Genomic DNA, 21,064 nt, shown 5'->3' with positions numbered 1-21,064 from the left:
CCCAGCGGCAATGTGTATCCCAGGGAGCTGAAGGTGTCGTCCTTCCTCCCCAGCGGCAGTGTGTATCCCAGGGAGCTGAAGGTGCCGTCCTTCCTCCCCAGCGGCAGTGTGTATTACAGGGAGCTGAAGGTGCCGTCCTTCCTCCGCAGCGGCAGTGTGTATTACAGGGAGCTGAAGGTGTCGTCCTTCCTCCCCAGTAGCCAAGTGAGTTAAAGGGAGCTGAAGGTGCTGTCCTTACTCCCCAGCGGCAGTGTGTGTTACAGGGAGCTGAAGGTGTCGTCCTTCCTCCCCAGCGGCAGTGTGTATCCCAGGGAGCTGAAGGTTTCGTCATTCCTCCACAGCTGCAGTGTGTATCCCAGGGAGCTAAAGGTGTTGTCCTTCCTCCCCAGCAGCCAAGTGAGTTACAGGGAGCTGAAGGTACCGTCCTTACTCCCCAGCAGCCAAGTGAGTTACAGGGAGCTGAAGGTACCGTCCATCCTCCCCAGTGGCTGTGTGTGTTACATGGAGCTGAAGGTATCGTCCTTACTCCCCAGCAGCCGAGTGTCCTGCAAGGAGCAGAGACCGTCGGTCTCGCACCCCAGCAGCAGGACAAAATATTAAAAGGGGAGACCATCGGTCCCCCCCTCCACAAGCAGAGAGAGTGTCAGGGAGAGGAGCCGGCTACCCCCTTTTCCCAGCAGCTGAAAGGGTTCCAGGGAGAGGAGTCGGTGACCACCTCTCCCCAGCGGCTTCTTATTTCACCAAGGGGAGACACTAAGCTCCCCACCGGCACAGATGGGACTGTGGTCTCTGCGCCCAAGCTACAGGAAGTACGGACAGTCGGTCCTGCTCCCCAGTGGCAGAGTATTCTACCGGGAGGGGAGGGCCTCGTTCCCCCTCCCCAGCGGCAGCCTAGCCCACCAAGGGTAGATGATAAGTCCCACACCGGTGCAGATGGGACCGTGGTCTCTGTGCACAAACCACAGGGGGTAGGGATGGTCGTTCCTGTCTCACAGCAGCAGGGCTGTTTATCCAAAGGGGAGACAGCCTGTCTTCCCCTCCAGCAGCAACACCAGGTCCAGAGCGAGGAGCCTACTACCCCTTCTCCTCAGTTGGGCTCCAACCAGGCTACTCCCGTGGTAGCGCTGGCACCAGGGCAGAGTACCACTGGTCTCTGCCCATTCAGCAACCCCCCGATCCGGAGGGCTAATAAACCCCAGAGCCATGGTGGAGCCCCTGGACATGGACAAGCTACCCTCTACCCCAGGTGTAGTAACTCTTTATTGTGGGTGGGCTGTACTGCTGATTGTGTTCTGTGGGTGGGTTGCTGGACTAACCAGGGCACGGACTGACAGAAGGTTTGATACCCTGTTAGTCTAATTGGTAAAGGGGAGAAATGTGGCGGAACCAACCTCGCCACTGTGCACTGGAGGAGCCTGGTTGCCCGCCTGCTCCCTTTAGACTATGGCCCGGCAGTTTAAACCTTTTATTTCCCTGCAGAAAGGCTGGTTCTTGCCTTTCTGCGGACTGTTAAAGCCATGCTACCCCAGATAGCTATGCCATGGAGCCCAGCCGTATACTGAAAGACTGTATGAAAGACTTTGGCTCCATGGCGATTGAACTGTATGTATGTGATCTGAGCGCCATCCGGTAATAATGTGCGCTCAGATCTAAGCTATCTGGGGATAGGTAGAATGTATATGTTCTATGTGATAAATGTAATAGTATGTATTTTTATGTCTTTTATTGTCCTTTGTCTGCCATGTGGCTAATGGTGTTTTGCCTCTGTCCTTGGAGATAATTGGATTGCTTCCCAATTATCTCCAGGACAGAGAGGAGGGATTGTGATGCATTGTGGGATTGTAAGCTTGTGATTGGTCAATGTCCAATATGTTTCCCAGTCTTCCATCTGGTCCCCTAGGGGAGTGTCCACCAGGTGGGAGACCTGCATAAAAGCCGGGCAGGTAGCCCCAGTAAATCAGTTCTTCTTAACCCTCAAACGAAGTGTCGTCTCATTCTTGGGGGGAATTGGATTGTATGCTGTTACAGTGCGACTGCCAGGAGTGTAAACTGTTTGTATGGTTTTTCCTGTTCGCCTGTTTACAGCATTCGTGTGTTTCCAGTTCGGGAGTTTGGAGCATTCCCCTGGTTCCAGTTCGGGAGATTGGTCAATTCATGTGTTTGCAGTTCGGGGGATTGGTGAATTCATGTCCCCTGACCGTCACACACACACTCACCAACAGACACACACTTAGTGACAGACACACTCACTGACAGACACACAGACACACACTGACACACACTGCCTGACAGACACAAACTCACACACAGACACATTCGCTGACAGATACGCACACTCACTGACACAGACACACTCACTGACAGACACACTCACTGACAGACACACTCACTGACAGACACTCACTGACACACACAGACAGACACACACAGACAGACACACACACTCACTGACAGACACACACACTGACAGACAGACACACTCACAGACACACACACACACACACACACACACACTCAGACATACTCACAGACACACACACACATTGACATACACAAACACTCACTCACTGACACACAAACACACTCACTCACTGACACACACACACACACACACTCACAGACAGACAGGCACACACGCACAGACACACACACTCACTCACTGACACACAAACACACTCACTCGCTGACACACACACACACACACATTGACAGACACACACTTACACATACTTGCACACACTCACATTATTGTAATTATTCCTGGGGTCCAGTGGGGATCCTCACTGCTCCCTCGCACGCAGTTTAGTGATGCCGGGTGCAGGAATATGATGTCATATCCTGGCGCCCGGCATCACTACAGACAACGTACGCGAAGGAGCAGTGAGGAGCAGGAACACTGAGCTCCCTTGCTGCATCCACTGTCCCCTCCTCCCCGGCCAGGTAAATTATAGCAGAGTAGGCACCTGCAATGTGGAGAAAGCAGGTGCCTACTCTGCTTGGAACAATACGCAATTAGGCATGTACTCGCGGCTCGCCGGGCCGCAAAGCTGTCCATTGTGGGCTGCAGGAATGCATGGGAACGGTGTTCCTGCACTTTTTCCAAAGCAGGAACGCCGTTCCCGCTAGTAGTCCTGCAGGACCTGCCCTGCTACCTGCGCACAGGGGCCCAGCACACTCTCCAGCTGCTCTGTGTCTAACATTTGTGAGTCCCATTGCCATCAGAGCATTGCCACAGCACACAGGCGAGTCTTGCGAGAGTTAGACATAGCTTGAGAGGGAACACAGAGTGTACTGGGCCCCTCCACCATACCACCGGACCACCAGGGAATGCGATCTCCTCCCTCCCTGACAAGGTAAGAAGCAGGGAGGGGGGAATAAAATAAAACATATACACACACAAATTGAATAAAAAATCCCCCCCTAACACGTACAAACGCATCATCACACATCACACACACACACACATCATCCAGCACACACACACACTACATTCATTATACTCACACTGCACTCACTACAAACACTACATACATTATAAACAATCTGCACTTACTACAAACACACTACATACACTACATTCACTACATTCACTATACACACTCTGCATTCACTACACACACTGTATTCATTATACACACTCTGCACTCACTACGCACACTGCATTCATTGTACACACTCTGCACTCACTACAACCACACTATATTAATTATACACACTCTGCACTCACTACAAACACACTACATTCACTATGCACACTCTGCACTCACTACAAACACACTACATTCATTTTACATATCAGAAACCATTATATGTGACCGAATATCCATATACCATGCTTTATCAATTTCATTTTTTTCTTGGTTTCATCATAATCTGTTTGGAGAGCTCAAATAAATAAATTAATCTATTTAAATTGTGGCATGTAAATGTAAACCAAAATCAGAATACAAATTATATCATGTTTCTCAATACAAACGTTTACATTTTTACTTATGATTATACATTGAATATTTTTGTCACCAGTGATTTTATAATAGGTTTATCAGTGGTTTTACCGATATGTTGGAAAGGAAATGATGTCTGTAGCAGGATCAGGGTGCCTACACCCCAGCACTGGATCCAGTCCGGACTCTGTTACTGTGTCTATAGCTTGTCTGTGCTACGAGAATACTGTCTGAGCTAGCACAGCAAACTGGTACCTCAGCACTGACTACTAGAGTTTCTTTAGTGGAACCTGACAAACAACTGCCAACCAATGGATGGAGTGAAAATAGCTCTCGGACCCAACCGCAAGACAAGTTTTTGTGGAGGGATGAGACAACCAGGGCCGGACTGGGGATACAAAGCAGCCCTGGGAAAAGAAATCTATGCCAGCCCCATAAGTCATTGCGCCATATATTGTCGCATGTAATATGTAAGGCTATGTCTTGCCACCCCAGATGATTGAGTAATTATATATATATCTTTTTCCAATATAATATATTGGTCCTTTCAGAGTAAAACATTTAATTATACAGTAAGCATACTCACATGCAGACACAGACAATCTCACTGACACACACAAGCTCATTGATACACAGCCTCTAGACAAACAATTTCACTAATATACATAAGCTCATTGACATAAAAATACAAGCTCACTCACTAGCAGACACACACACACATGCAAGCAAGCAAACTCACTAGCAGGCGCACACACACACACAGCTTAATGTAGTGGTTCTGGTGTCTATAGCCTGTCCCTGCAGGCTTTTGAATGTAAACACTGACTTTTCAGAGAAAAGGCAGTGTTTACATTGCTTCCTAGTGACACCTCTAGTGACAGACACTCAGACGGTCACTAGAGGCGCTTCCTGTGTCAGTGCGGATTGGCTGAGATCATCAAGCTTGATGATCTCAGTCATAGAGGCAGAGACCAGCATGACGTTGGAAAAAAAAAGTGAGTAAAACACTATTTTTACAAACACACACAGACACTACGACTGACACACACACACCATGACAGACATACACACACCATGACACAGACAGACACACACACACACCATGATACAGACACACAGTGACACAGAGACACACACACACACACACAGCATGACACACACAGCATGACACAGACACACACACAGCATGACACAGACACAGACACAGCATGACACACACACACACACACACACACACAGCATGACACAGAAACACACACAGCGTGACACAGACAGACACACACACAGCATGACACAGACAGACACACTCCCACTGACATACATACTTGTTGCTACCTGTGTGGGTGGGTGGGCAGACTGATAGGTGCCCCTCCCCTTCTGTGCCCTCTTTTGCCCCCTGTGTGCTTTTTAGCCCCTTCCCCTCCTGTGCCCTTATGTAGCACCCTCCCTTCCTGTGCCCTCTTTAGCCCCCTCCCGTGCCCTCTTTAGCCACCTTCCTTCCTGTGCCCTCTTTAGCCCCCCTTCCGACTTGTACCCTCTTCAGACCCTTTTGTGCTCATCTTTTGGCCCCTCTCCCCTTCCTGTGACCTCTTAGCCCCCTCCCCTCCTGTGCCCTTTGTTACCCCCCCTCCCCTCCTCTGCCCTTTGTTACCCCCCTCCTCTTCCTGTGACCTCTTAGCCCCCTCCCCTCCTGTGCCCTTTGTTACCCCCCTCCCCTTCCTGTGACCTCTTAGCCCCCTCCCCTCCTGTGCCATTTGTTACCCCCCCTCCCCTTCCTGTGACCTCTTAGCCCCCTCCCCTCCTGTGCCCTTTGTTACCCCCCTCCCCTCCTGTGCCCTTTGTTACCCCCCACCCTCCCCTTCCTGTGACCTCTTAGCCTCCTCCCCTCCTGTGCCCTTTGTTACCCCCCCTCCCCTCCTGTGCCCTTTGTTACCCCCCCTCCCCTCCTGTGCCCTTTGTTACCCCCACCCTCCCCTTCCTGTGACCTCTTAGCCCCCTCCCCTCCTGTGCCATTTGTTACCCCCCTCCCCTCCTGTGCCATTTGTTACCCCCCCTCCCCTCCTGTGCCTTTTGTTACCCCCCACCCTCCCCTTCCTGTGACCTCTTAGCCCCCTCCCCTCCTGTGCCATTTGTTACCCCCCTCCCCTCCTGTGCCATTTGTTACCCCCCCTCCTGTGCCCTTTGTTACCCCCCTCCCCTCCTGTGCCCTTTGTTACCCCCCACCCTCCCCTTCCTGTGACCTCTTAGCCCCCTCCCCTCCTGTGCCATTTGTTACCCCTCCCTCCCCTCCTGTGCCATTTGTTACCCCCCTCCCCTCCTGTGCCCTTTGTTACCCCCCACCCTCCTCTTCCTGTGACCTCTTAGCCCCCTCCCCTCCTGTGCCATTTGTTACCCCCCCTCCCCTCCTGTGCCATTTGTTACCCCCCCTCCCCTCCTGTGCCCTTTGTTACCCCCCCTCCCCTCCTGTGCCCTTTGTTACCCCCCTCCCCTCCTGTGCTCTTTGTTACCCCCCCTCCTGTGCTCTTTGTTACCCCCCCTCCCCTCCTGTGCTCTTTGTTACCCCCCCTCCCCTCCTGTGCTCTTTGTTACCCCCCACCCTCCCCTTCCTGTGCCCTTTGTTACCCCCCTCCCCTCCTGTGCTCTTTGTTACCCCCCACCCTCCCCTTCCTGTGCCCTTTGTTACCCCCTCCCCTCCTGTGCTCTTTGTTACCCCCCTCCCCTTCCTGTGCCCTTTGTTACCCCCCCTCCCCTCCTGTGCTCTTTGTTACCCCCCACCCTCCCCTTCCTGTGCCCTTTGTTACCCCCCCTCCCCTCCTGTGCTCTTTGTTACCCCCCACCCTCCCCTTCCTGTGACCTTTGTTACTCCCCCCCCCTCCCCTCCTGTGCTCACCTTCCAGCCCAGCCAGCCTTCCTGAAGCTCTTCTTGCGGCCGCAGGGGAAGCTCTTCTAGCGGCCGCTGGGGGAGCAGGCTGTTCTGTCTCTGCTCCCCCTCCTTCGCGCGCAGCTTAATGAGACCGGGGCCGGAATATGACGTCATATTCCGGCGCCGGTCTCTTTCTAGCGCGCGAGGGAGGGGGAGCAGAGACAGAACAGCCTGCTCCCCCAGCGGCCGCCAGAAGAGCTTCCCCTGCGGCCACAAGGAGAGCTTCCCCTGCTGCCGCCATCCAAGCTCTCCATGCGGCCGCAGGACATCCACATGTCTCCCCGGCCCCAGGTGCCGACGGCCCACCGGGAAATTTCCCGGTATCCCGGTGGGCCAGTCCGGCCCTGGAGACAACTGATTTACTTAACATAGGAAATAAATATATTTCAATGTTTACATAACACAGGTGGCAGACAATGTAATAAAGTTTAGTAATTAAAGTACTACAAACACTGAAACATGACTTTCAATGTTTTTCTCAAGATCATTTATAAACATGTTAAATAGAAGGGGTCCCAAAACAAAACCACTTGCCACCTCTGCACGATTAATAACAACTCGTTGTACTCTATTTTTAAGTCAATGTTCTACCCAAGAACAAGAATTTTCCTCTAGACTGATTTCTTTGAGTTTGAACACTAATCTATTGTGTGGAACTGTATCAAACGCCTTGGCAAAATCCAAATAGATCACATCCACTGCAACACCCTGATCTATACTTCTACTTACTTCTTCGGAGAATGCAATCAAGTTAGTTTGACACGACCTGTGCTTCATAAAACCATGCTGATTATTGCTGATAACCATGTTCTTCTCATAACAACTAAAATCACAGACACACAAAGTAAAAATATCCGAGCCGCCCTGTATTCCAGTAGACCATAGTCTCCAGAAAGCAGGCTGGTCTCCAAGTTTTTATTGGCCAGCCATACACTTGAAGGCTTGGTGTTAAGTTGGTGTTAGTTGACTTGGTAGTGTAGATACAGGGTCACCCATACAAAAGTGGTGGAAACTTTCCGTCACAATTCCTGGTAGTGAGGGTGTAATATTGTGCAATAACTGGAGGAGACAATAGTTAAAGCAGTAAATGAAAAGTCACACTTGTCAAAATCCAGGCCACCATAATCATTTTGATAACCAGTTAAATTTCAAGCATGCATAGATTTACTAAGACACCAAGTCATATTAAACACAACAAATGCAGTATGAAAGGAAATATACAGTGAATTAGTAGAAAGATTTGGGAGTTAGTGAAGGCACTGTATATGTCACTCTAAAGAACTCACATAGAATACAGTGTCTCATTACTGTGTCATTATCTTTTAAAGTACTAAATACACCAGAGTAAATTCAAAGAAGGGCTAATAAAGTGATGTAAAGTCTTTATAATACCCATCACCATCCCTCCATCAGCTTACACTATAAAGGGATAATGTGCATCGAGAGAGAAGAAAGCATGGAAAAGGCAGTTAAAAGAACATATTCAATGCATCCCAGACTTATTTGCAGCATATGTGTGATTTACTGATGTAATACTTTTATTCTTAATATATTGCAGTATCAACACATACTACATCTCTTCCAATAAGCATGCAAGCAAAATAAGTAAATCATAGAAAGCAGACGTTACAAGAAACAATATGAGCTCAAATCGCCCTGCTCATGCACATACGGTTTCCAGAATGACAGATAACTGAATTAGTCTGGCAAAGGCAAGGAACAGAGGATTTAATAGTTATATGAGTGAAAAAGTGTCAAAGGCAGGATATGCGATTATTTCCACCATAATGACTTGTCAATGTAGACAGAATGGAATCAGCACGGGATGTGATGGTGAGTTCTATTAGATTATATTCCCAAACGGTACATCCAGTAGAGCACAGTTATATATTTCTGAACACAGTATTTTTTTTCTCATTTAAATACCCTGTGGGGTAGAACCATTAAACTGGAAACTATGGAGAACTGCCAAGATACTGTATAAAGTAGTTGTGCTAGAAAACTAGGTGAATTTAAAAATGATTCTTATTTGGATATTCTGGAATAAAATCTGCATTCCCACTGTCATCTCCTCGGTTTAGTGAATTAACTCTAATTGGGGGCGTGTGTTAACTAACTGCTATTGAAAATAATCAGCAGGAAATTTAACATTGTATAAAATGAAGTCTCAATAATGAATGTTCATTCTAATTTTCCTTTAAAAAAAAACCCCACAAAAAAAACAAACAAAAAATACAATTGTGTTACTGTGATATTCACTATGATAAAAGATGAATAAAGATGGAGCAGGGGCAAATATCAGTAAAAAAATTGCATGTTAAAGGAAAATATATTGTATTTCTAACATGTGAACATGCCAATAAAGTTCTCATTTGTGCATTTATGGAATTTACAACTTGATCACCCTATCTTTCTTCAAACCCTTCACACTATTGTCCTTTGTGACAATGTCCTTTCCTGGTTCTCATCCTACCATTTCCAACTATTCTCCAGCATCTCCTTTCTTGGTAACGTGTCCTCCCCTTGACTTTTCTTGGCTGGAATCCCATAAATGTGACACTATACACACCCAGACTACTTAATCTCGATAAATGTCCAGTACACCCAGCGTTTTGCTCTCGCAATGTAAAACAATGCCATTTCAGAGCTGTGGCAATGTTTAGATTGCAGAGCAAAACGCACCTTCCGTGATAAGAGCAGTATTTGACTCAGTTCTTTATGTTCTGAGTACTTGTGCATTGCATGAATATATTAAAAGTTCAATCAATGTTTCTAATAGAGAAGCACTGGATTGAGTGCTTCTCTATGAAAAGCATTTGATTGGTGCATCGCAGTTATAGTCGTGCATGTGGATTAAGTCCATCAATGCTTCTCTATGAGAAGCATTTGATTGGGCAAGTCTGATGACATCAGTAGAGGCTGACTGGGCTGCAGAAAAGAGGCTTTCTTGGCACTTAATTACATCTAAATAAAGGGTAATTTAATTGCTCTTTTTTTTTTTTAACTATAAAAAAGGTCCTGGAATCCAAAGAATAATTTGTGGCAATAAAATTGTGGCAAAAATATACTGATGACATCAATAAATACATCTCCTCCCCAAGCACTCTCCTTCCTTTCTAGAAACTGTTACCAGCTGCCTCTCCGCTATCTCCTACTGGATTTCTTCCTGCTTTCTAAAATGCAGTCTTTCTAGAACTCAGATTTTTTTTTTTATCTTCCTACGTTATAAAACTAATCCTTCACTAACACTCTCCCTACAGGGTGATGGTAGGCCCATCCAGCCACCCATGCAAACTCACTGCCTGTCATCAAATCTGGTCATTTTCACAGTTTAATCATTACCCACGTTTGTTTTTTTTCTTACAACAAACTGGTCTCTCCAGAACCCAAACTACCTCTGTACAGTCCATAACGAAAATAAAGTTCTACCACTCTGGATAAAAATGTTGGATGCTTATTTAGTCACCATCAAAATGAATTGACAACGTTTTGACCCTGTGAGGGCTCTTCATCAAGTCTTGGGTGCAGACCGTTCTTGTCTGTCAGTCGGCATGAGAAATTTGTTTAAACTGACTTCCATTATTTTCTTTTCATGTGCCTCCTCCCACACCTTGTCTGTTTACCAGTCATTATATTAGCTTGCTGTACCCCTTTAACCCCTTAAGGACACATGCCATGTGTGACATGTCATGATTCCATTTTATTCCAGAAGTTTGGATTTTTCAACATAATAATCCTTGCCTATAAGGGTCTTGGCAACTCTATCCCTTATTCAGATTCTTCTTCATTAACTCACACGTACAACGTTCTAACGTCCATCCAACACTCCCTCACAGGATTGTGATAAAAACTTTATTCAGGGGGCGGGGCCGGGCCGCCGAGCTGAGCGGTCGCAGGACAGCTCAGCTCCTGCAAACAGGGCCACAAATAGCCTACAAATCGCACTTTTGGGGAGAATTACCGGCAAATTCCTGCGACCCTCGATGTACCCGGGCTGCCCGAGCCGAGGAGAGGCTTGCTCCCGCAGTTTTAGTCCCTCGGAGGATGGGGCCCGCTGCACCATGCGGGACCTATGCTGGCGGTGAGTGAAGCGGACGGCCGCCGCAACGCTATCCCGCCCGACGGAGCCCGACACGCGAGCAGAGCCTGCGGACCCGGTCCTGCTCCCCCCCCCCCACTGGACCGGGGGGGTGATCCCGGTCCAAACAAAGCCATGCCAGACTCCACAGCTCTCTGAGACACCGCTGTCGTGTAGCCTGCGACCCGCACACAAGATGACGGAGACCATGTGCGTACTACATGCAACCTCGAGCACAGGCCTACCAACAGCCTTCATTTATCCCTGCATACGGGGTAATACCACACGGAGGCCCTCACACCCGGAGATACCCCTGGCATCTGACACCCACCAATTACCACACCTGTGGATATCACTGTCAAGAGGCCCGCTCACTCTTTTTCTGAGCTGGGCGCTCACAGGGAGGGACCCCCCCACCACAGCCTGCCATACACCCAGGGAGAAGCTTGGGATCCGGCGGAACCCTGGGCCCACGGACCTGATGATGGGCCCTATGGCAAAAGGCAAGAGCACCTACACAGGCCTCAGGCCAAAGACCAGCGGCCCTCGACCGCAGAGAAGCCACCACAGGAAACGTGGCGTTGCAACACCTGCCCACAGCGACCGCCAGTGGACTCGGGGCGCAGTAACTCCAGACCCCAGTGGCGACCGAGCTTACGGCATGTCAACACAGGCCTACAGACCAGCCTAGGCCTAGAGAGACACCCTCACCATCACCTGCTATGCGGCAAGCCACTGAAGCCCAGCGACGGACACACACCGCACGCACATCGGCGGGCTGATGCCGAAAACCTGCAAGCCAGGAACCGGCATGGGCCAAAGGGGAATGATCTGTGGACTCATAGTACCTTGTCTCTTTACGTCTCACTGCAAGGACTCTCTCCAACTCACGCTCTGGTTAGCCAGAATATGCCATCCCTCACTGGTAATGAGAGGGTTATTATAGAGAAGCCTGCTACCACTTATGTCTCCCTACTTAAGGCATGGTATACTGTTGTCTATGTTGAGGAGTTGCTGTTGCTAGCTAGCCTAACGTGATCTTATGTATTAGCATATCTCTAATTCGAATGTAACCTATAGTTTTAATTTTACCCTGTCTCCCACTACCAAGCATGTACAGCTCTGACTTGGCGACAGTTCAGTGAGCATATTATCTGCTAACCGCATTTTGTATGTATGACTGCTGGACCAGGCTGACTGCGAATATACATCTTGCATATTATAAATCACAAGCGTCTGACTTATCTAGCTACCTGATAATGGCACATACACGTAGTTTAGCCGGAAACTTGCATGGAATTACATGTTTACCAGTAGCCAACACTGCAAACTCTTTTATGCCCTGATATACCACCTACTGTATTATCTATAGCACGGCATCACTACTTAGATCAGCAGTCACCGTATAGCATGTATACCTACCACTTACACATAGTCAAGCAGACCCAGATCAACGTTTACACCTTAAAGCGAGGACACTCTACGTAAATATTAAGCTACTGTTCTTAATCGATTGTTATCCATCTGTAATATCTAACAAAAAAAGAAGTGCTTTGTCTATCTACTACCCAATGTAACAAATGTTTTGAAACCTACGTATGGAATGCCGTTGGGGTACCATATGTAAGCATGTAACTATTAGAAGCACTGCACAAATAAAGATTTATAAAAAAAAACTTTATTCAGTGGAATCTGCTTCTACATTCACCTGTGCACAAGTAGTTATGGTGCTTGGAATGTACCTTTTTTAATATCTGTAGTTTGCACATGAAGCCGCACTGATTATTTAATTTTTTTTTTCCTGTAAAAGAAACAATATTATCAGTAATGACAACCAGCATGTGTCACTTAATTAACACATCAAACACAGTTTAAATAACCTATTAAATAAATAACCAATTTCAGTCAGATTAAAGAAGATCATGTTGTTTCCCATTAATATGCAAAAAAAAAAAAAAAAACTCACTCAAAATTTTAACATTTTAAATTCCAGTACATGGTTATTTAATTTTTTTTCCTAGGAAATATGAAAGCTAGCCCATACAGCACCTTCAAGGTAAGTACGCTTTAATCACAAGTTCCCCTTAACACCTCCTTAATACTAACCTCACGCTCCCATAATAACAAAGAAAGAATTTACTTTAACCCCTTAAACCCACCTATCGCCAAGTCCCCCAATTTTTTACTAATCCTGAACCCCTGCAATATTAACCTACCTCAACCATAGTCTTACCTTAGCAGCATACTTTTAACGTAAAATATTTTTATTTTAATAATGATATTATAAATGTATATGAAAAATGTTCACTTGCTTATTGAAAGGTCCAAGAGCTCGCTGGATAAATTATGCTCTGAGTTTCCGCTTGTTGTTTCTCAATGTTGCTTTGATTTTTTTTAAAAGCATCAGACTCCACAGACTAAGACACATTCTGAATTAAAAATAAGGGCATGACGGACAGCTTGAGTCTAAATGCTGCTTACTATGTTCCCTATATTTATATATATAGGAAAGGAACATAAATGTGTCGCTTTTTACTTGTAATTTCTTCTCTTATTCAATATATTTCTGGGGTTCTCAAAGGTTCTGGTTAGAGAACTTCACCATTCAAAAATAAAAATACATTTCACAAATTTAAAAAAGAAAAAGAATACATTTTATATATATATACACATATATTCACATATATATGTATATATAAGAAAACATTTCATTTGACAAAATTATTTCACAAATTATATATACGTGTATGTGTAAATAAATTGCTTAGCAAGAGAGTGAGCGACAAAACAGACATTTAAGACGGGAAAAAAAAACAGCAATTTAAAATATGTACCTGCGTGTCTCCCACAGCAGGTTAGCAATGCACTATTTACTTGACAATCATTTGCTATTTTCTTTGTCCTGAGACTGACCGGGAGATACAATGCTTGATCTAGCTGCATGAGTCATTTTTAGCAGAACTAAGCGGAGAGAAGTTAGAATAAAACACAGGGATACCTTGGTTACTCCTACAAAGCATTGCTTGTTACTTTAGCATACAAGGTATCATTTGTATGCAGATATGTAGCTACAAATAATGTAAACTAATATTTCATGACATAATAGTGGTACATTAATTACACTAACATCTACACTAAGATCTGCAATGCTTTTGTTTGTTGAAGGTTGAATAGGACAAGAAGTACTTGGCAACTATGTTCATAACAACATTACACTCCTAAAACAAGCTGGGTGGAAATGGAAGTGTTATGTATTTGGACATATATTTGGTAAACTGATAAACGGTTATTCAAAATAATTTATAGCTAGAAGTGGCAAGGGGGTGGGTGGTTGAGGAGTGGTAGAGCATAATAGACATTTGCTGTATACAATTTAAAAATTTATCAGCCAGATTATTAATAACTACATGTAACTGCAAGTACAACATATTACAGTAGTAAACTACAGGTAATAATGGTAACCACAAATACACACATACAAGCACATAACCACAGATAAACACACACACGCACACACACACACACACACAATCACAGACACATACACACAATCACAGACAAACACACACAATATCACAGACATACACAGAATCACATACACACATAGTCACTGACACACACACAATCACAGACATATATTCGCAGACACACACACAACCACAAATATAGACACACAATAACACACAGTCAAATACATACACATAACCAAAGACATGCACACAATCACACACAGGCACACAATCACAGATGAAACCACAGACATACACACAGTCACAGACACAAGCACACACAAAAACAGACACACATAATCACTGAGATACATATATTTATTAAGAGGCCCACCTAGCCTCACTACCTTGCCCTGGGATGGGCTGGAGTGGATCCTCTTCCTTGTCCTGTGTTAAGTAGGCACTTATTCTGCCCAGTTTAGTTAAGCCACATGAAATCATGGTAAGCAAGTAAGGTGAATTTGAGAGATTTACAATGTGTCTATCTGAGTAGGAGTATCTCTATACAAGAAGGGTCTAACTCTAAGGAAGGTGGCTATTCATGGCAGGTCAACAATGTTTGTTTTATTGTACAGGCAAGAGTTAAGAGTTGATTATTGTGATTTACAGCTTTTCCCAACCATGTTCCCTTAGCTGAAGCAGTTTACAGTTTAAACTTCTGTAATGAGATTAACATACCTATAGGTATATGTTAATGTTTGATGTTAATTAGATGATCATCTGCAACTAGCATTAGCATGGTGTTAGGTTGTCCGTTCTTTCTATAACAACATATCATATCATATTTAAGTTCTGTCTGCCCGTAGAACACCCCACACAACTCCCACAGCCAATGTCTCCAACCGTCCAACGTTAAATTATTTAGCTTTGCCACGCAAATTTAATAACTGTCTCACTTGCAATTTCTTCTATTTGCTTCCAGTAGTACGGATGCAGCTCGAAATTAATTTTAATTTGAATCAATGGAAAGAAAACCACATTTTCTTTGCATTATAGCAGTGTAACATGGTTTGTTTTAATATAGGTTTATTTTATAGTGTGGACAGAATTGATAGGCATGCTGAAAGCACTTTCAGTTAGAACACAAAAATGTCAAGTAATAAATCAGAATAACAGAAAGAGCAAACTTTCAGGTAGCACCTGATAGTTACTTTCTCTGTGATAGTCTGAGAACAAGGATAAATAGCACTTAATTTTATGGGCCACAACATTAAAACCACTGACAGGTGAAGTGGATAACATTGATTATATCATTACAATGACGCCTGTCAAGGGATGAGATATGTTAGGTAGCAAGTGAACAGTCAGTTCTTGAATTTCATGTAAGAGTGACTCTTAAAAGGGCCAAATAGGGATGGCTAGACAAGTGGGTTTGAGCATCTCCAAAACAGCAAGTCTTGTGGGGTGTTCCCGGTATGCAGTGGATAGTACCTACAAAAGTGGTGCAAGAAAAGACAACCTGTGTACGAGTAACCAAGGTTCATTGATGCGAAGCCTAGCATTTCTTGTCCGATCACACAAAAGAGCTACTGTTTCTCAATTTGCTGAATACATTTAATGCTGGTCATGATTGAAAGATGTCATAACACACAGTGCAGGCAAGTCAGAGTGCCCATGATGACCCCTGTCCTCCACCAAAAGCACCTTTAGTGGGAACCCGACCTGAACAATGAAGCAGTAGAAGATGGTTGCCTGATCAGATGAATCATGTTTTATTTTAGATCGGGTGAATGGCCGGGTGAGTGTGTGTCGTTTACCTTGGGAATAGATGGCAGCATGATGCACTATAGGAAGAGGGCAGGCCGTCAGAGGCGTTGTTCTCTGGACAACGTTCTGCTGGAAAACCTGTGCCCTGGCATTCATGTGGATGCTACTTTGACATGTATGACCTAACTAGAGATTGCTGCATACCACATCCATCCCTTCATGCCAATGGTGTTCCACGATGGCAGTGGTTCCTTAGCAAGATAATGCACTCTGCCTCTGTTCGGGAATGGTTTGAGGAACATGCCAAAGAGTTCAACGTGTTGCCTTGGCCGCCAAATTCCTTAAATCTTAAAACAATTGAGCATCTGTGGGATATGCTGGAACACCAAATCCAATCTATGGAAGCTCCACCTCGCAGCATGCAGACCTTAAAGGATCTGCTGCTAATGTTGTGGTGCCAGATACCACCGGACACATTCAGAGATCTTGTAAAGTCCATGCCTTGACACATCATAGGCAGCACAAGAAACACCTACACAATATTAGGCAGGTCGTTTTTATGTGGTGGCTGATCACTACATGTACCACATGAAAGACAGATATAAAATGTAATTAACATTGTGATAAACAGACTATGTTGCAGGCTGAAAAAATGTTTCCAACAAAAAACTGAAATAAATGCATTGCATAAACAGCCTATTGTTTTCTTAGTTCTTTTTTGTTGAACAAATTCAATTTCACTAATCCTCTTGATATACACAGACAACAAAGACATCTGCCTTCTTTGTTTGGATGAGTGCATTGATTGTACACATCCAAATCACACTACTCTTATTGTTTCAACAGTAGCCATCACTTGCGGACCTAAGATTTAGTTTGTAGCAGACAACACATACTGTTTCTTTCAGCTACACTGAACTGTCTCGATACAAGTCAGGCATAGGCAGCTTGACATAGGCATTGTCCTTTTAAGTAGGGACAAGACTCGTACTGCAGATCTTCGATGATTTTAAAGAGAACGTGCCTTTCACAAATCTGTTATCCTCCATGTCCACCTATGTGCTCAACCTCTATTGCCTTCCCATGCACAGACAGACAAAATAATGTTGACAAATAGAAAGTCAAGATGGACCTGCTCAAAAGAGGTTACACTTTATAAGTAAGTGGGTTAAGGAGCAGAGGAAGAATGTGCTAGATGGGAAGGAGACGGTGATGTGTATGTGCCTGGTGGAACTTGTGATAAAGTTGTGTGTGGAAGAGTTGTGCGGTGGAAGGTAAATAGTGAAGTGGACTCTGGAAGAGCTAGTTATTTGCCTAGGAACCAAAGAGAAAATGTACCAAGAAGAGGAGAATCTTTCCTAAAGAGATACATTTTCAGGAACTTTTACATAGTTACATAGTTAGATAGCTGAAAAGAGACTTGCGTCCATCAAGTTCAGCCTTCCTCACACCTGTTTTTTGCTGTTGATCCAAAAGAAAAGAAAAAAAAAAAAAAAAAAAAAAAAAAAAAAAAGAAAAAAACCCAGTTTGAAGCACAATTTTGCAACAAGCTAGGACAAAAAATTCCTTCTTGACCCCAGAATGGCAGTCAGATTTATCCTTGAATCAAGCAGTTATTACCCTACATTGAAAGATTATATCCTTGAATATTCTGTCTTTGCAAGTATGCATCTAGTAGCTGTTTGAACATCTGTATGGACTCTGATAAAACCACTTCTTCAGGCAGAGAATTCCACATCCTGATTGTTCTTACAGTAAAAAAACCTTTCCTTTGCCTTAGACGAAATCTTCTTTCTTCCAGTCTAAACGCATGGCCTCGTGTCCTATGTAAAGTCCGGTTTGTGAATAGATTTCCACACAATGGTTTGTATTGGCCCCGAATATATTTGTATAATGTTATCATATCCCCTCTCAGGCGACGTTTTTCTAAACTAAATAGGTTTAAATTTGTTAACCTTTCTTCATAGCTGATATGTTCCATTCCTTTTATTAATTTTGTAGCCCGCCTCTGCACTTTTTCTAGTGCCATGATATCCTTCTTTAGAACAGGTGCCCAAAATTGCACAGCATATTCAATATGTGGTCTTACCAGTGATTTATAGAGAGGCAAAATGATATTCTCGTCCCGAGAATGAATGCCCTTTTTCATGCATGACAATACCTTACTGGCCTTGGCCACTGCTGATTGACATTGCACATTGTTGCATAGTTTGTTGTCTATAACAATTCCCAAGTCCTTTTCGTGTGTTGTTATCCCTAATTCGCTTCCATTAAGGGTATACGTTGCTTGTGTATTCTTTACGCCGAAGTGCATAACTTTGCATTTTTCAACATTAAATTTCATCTGCCATTTGAGTGCCCAGTCCCCCAGTCTATCTAAATCCTTCTGCAGCAAAGTAATATCTTGCTCACATTGTATTATTTTACAAAGTTTTGTGTCATCTGCAAACACTGAAACATGACTTTCAATGCTGTCTTCAAGATCATTTATAAAAATGTTAAATAGAAGGGGTCCCAGAACAGACCCCTGAGGGACACCACTTGCCACCTCTGTCCAGCTTGAAAATTTACCATTAACGACAACTCTTTGTATTCTGTTTTTAAGCCAATGTTCTACCCAAGAACAAGCATTTTCATCGAGACCGATTTCCTTGAGTTTGAACACTAATCTTTTGTGTGGAACTGTATCAAATGCCTTGGCAAAATCCAAATAGATCACATCCACTGCAACACCCTGATCTATACTTCTACTTACTTCTTCGTAGAAAGCAATCAAGTTAGTTTGACATGACCTGTGCTTCATAAAACCGTGCTGATTTTTGCTGATAACCATATTCTTCTCAAGGAATTCTTGAATATTATCCCTTAATAACCTTTCAAATATTTTACCAGCCACAGAAGTTAAGCTCACAGGTCTATAATTTCCAGGCAAGGATTTTGAACCCTTTTTGAATATAGGAACCACATCTGCCTTCCTCCAATCCTCCGGAACACTTCCTGAAAGAAAAGAATCTTGAAAGATTAAAAACAGAGGTTCACTTATTTCTACACTTAGTTCCTTAAGTACACGTGGATGGATACCGTCAGGCCCTGGAGCTTTGTTTATATTAACTTTCTTTAGTTGCTGCAGCACATTGTCTTGAGTTAACCAATTACAATTATTCTGCAAGTTTTTAGTAGCAATCATTTGCACATCTATTGCCATGGGTTCTTCTTTAATATATACGGAGGAGAAATAGTTATTTAGAATTCCTGCCTTTTCTTGGTCTTCATTAACCAACACCCCCGTTTCAGTTTTAAGTGTACCTATACTTTCATTTTTGGGTTTTTTGGAATTTATGTACTTAAAAAATGCTTTGGGGTTGGTTTTGCTCTCTTTAGCTATCATTTTTTCATTTTGAAGTTTAGCAAGTTTAATTGCCTTTTTGCACGCATTATTTGCTTTCTTATATCTTTTATAAGATGCATCTGATTTGTCTGATTTAAATGCTTTAAATGCCCTTTTCTTATTTTTAATCTCTTGTTTTACTTCTCTACTAAGCCACATTGGTTTTAATTTGTTTCTTTTATACTTATTTCCCAATGGTACATACTGAGAAATGTACCTTTCTAATATTTGTTGGAAGATGATCCATTTATCCTCAGTGTTCTTTTCACTAAAGAGTTTATGCCAGTCAATATATTGTAAAGCTTCCCTTATCTTATTGAAATTGGCCTTTTTAAAATTATATGTTTTAGTATACCCCATGTGCTTTTGTTTTTTTGAGTTTATTTCAAAGGACACTATATTGTGATCACTATTTCCCAAGTGCTCACCTACTTGAATGTTGGTCAAAAGATCAACGTTGTTTGTTAAAACCAGGTCCAGACAAGCGTCCATTCTAGTTGGTGCTTGTACAAGTTGTGACATGAAGTTGTCATTTAACAAGTTTAAAAACCTAATTCCCTTTGCTGAGCTACTAGTCCCTATGTCCCAATTTATGTCTGGGTAATTAAAATCTCCAATAATTAAAGTGTTACCAAGATTTGCAGCTTTCTCAATTTGCTCAAACAGCTGTTGTTCCTCGTCAATATTAACATTAGGTGGTTTATAACATATCCCAACCAATAGTTGGTTTCCCTTCTTTTCCCCCAAGCAGATATTTACCCATAAAGCTTCCACATTTTCCTCATCGCATTCAATTTGCTTAAGATTTGGCTTTAAATCATGGTTGACATACAAACATACCCCACCACCCTTCTTGTTTTTCCTATCCTTCCTAAATAATGTGTACCCATTTAAGTTAACTGCCCAGTCATGTGTCTCATCCCACCATGTTTCAGTTATGCCTATTATATCATATTGTTTAGTGTATGCTAATGCCTCTAGTTCCCCCATTTTGTTATTTAGGCTCCTTGCATTAGTAAGCATACATTTAATATCATGCGTCTCTTGTTTATTTTGTGAATTACCAACATTACATAGCTTCTCTGTTCTGAGCTTGCCCCTCCCCCCGTCTCCACCCTCCTTATACTGTTCTAAAGCCCATCTCCTTTCTGTCCTATCTCCATTTTGTAGATTGCTATGACCCTCCCCCCCTACTACTAGTTTAAAATCTCCTCCAACCTTCTAGCCATCCTATCCCCCATGGGACTTGCTATTTAGAAGGACTAGAGCTTTAGTGAAAGTGTTGGATGAGGTAGGTTATTCCCTAGGTTATGTGCAGCCTTTGAAAAACCCTGTAGGTGAGAATTAGCAATGTTATAATTAACATGGGAGAAGAGAAGGCCATTGGCAAATCAGGGTGACTGAGGAAAGGTGTGGGTAAAAGAGGAATTATGAAGGCGGGTGGAATGGTCAAGGGCTTTGTATGTTAGTTTCAGTATTATGATTATTGTTATACATAGCTAAATATTCACACAA

This window comes from Pelobates fuscus, chromosome 4 (assembly GCF_036172605.1).
Source record: "Pelobates fuscus isolate aPelFus1 chromosome 4, aPelFus1.pri, whole genome shotgun sequence".
Lineage (NCBI taxonomy): Eukaryota > Metazoa > Chordata > Amphibia > Anura > Pelobatidae > Pelobates > Pelobates fuscus.
This window is presented reverse-complemented; position numbering follows the sequence as displayed.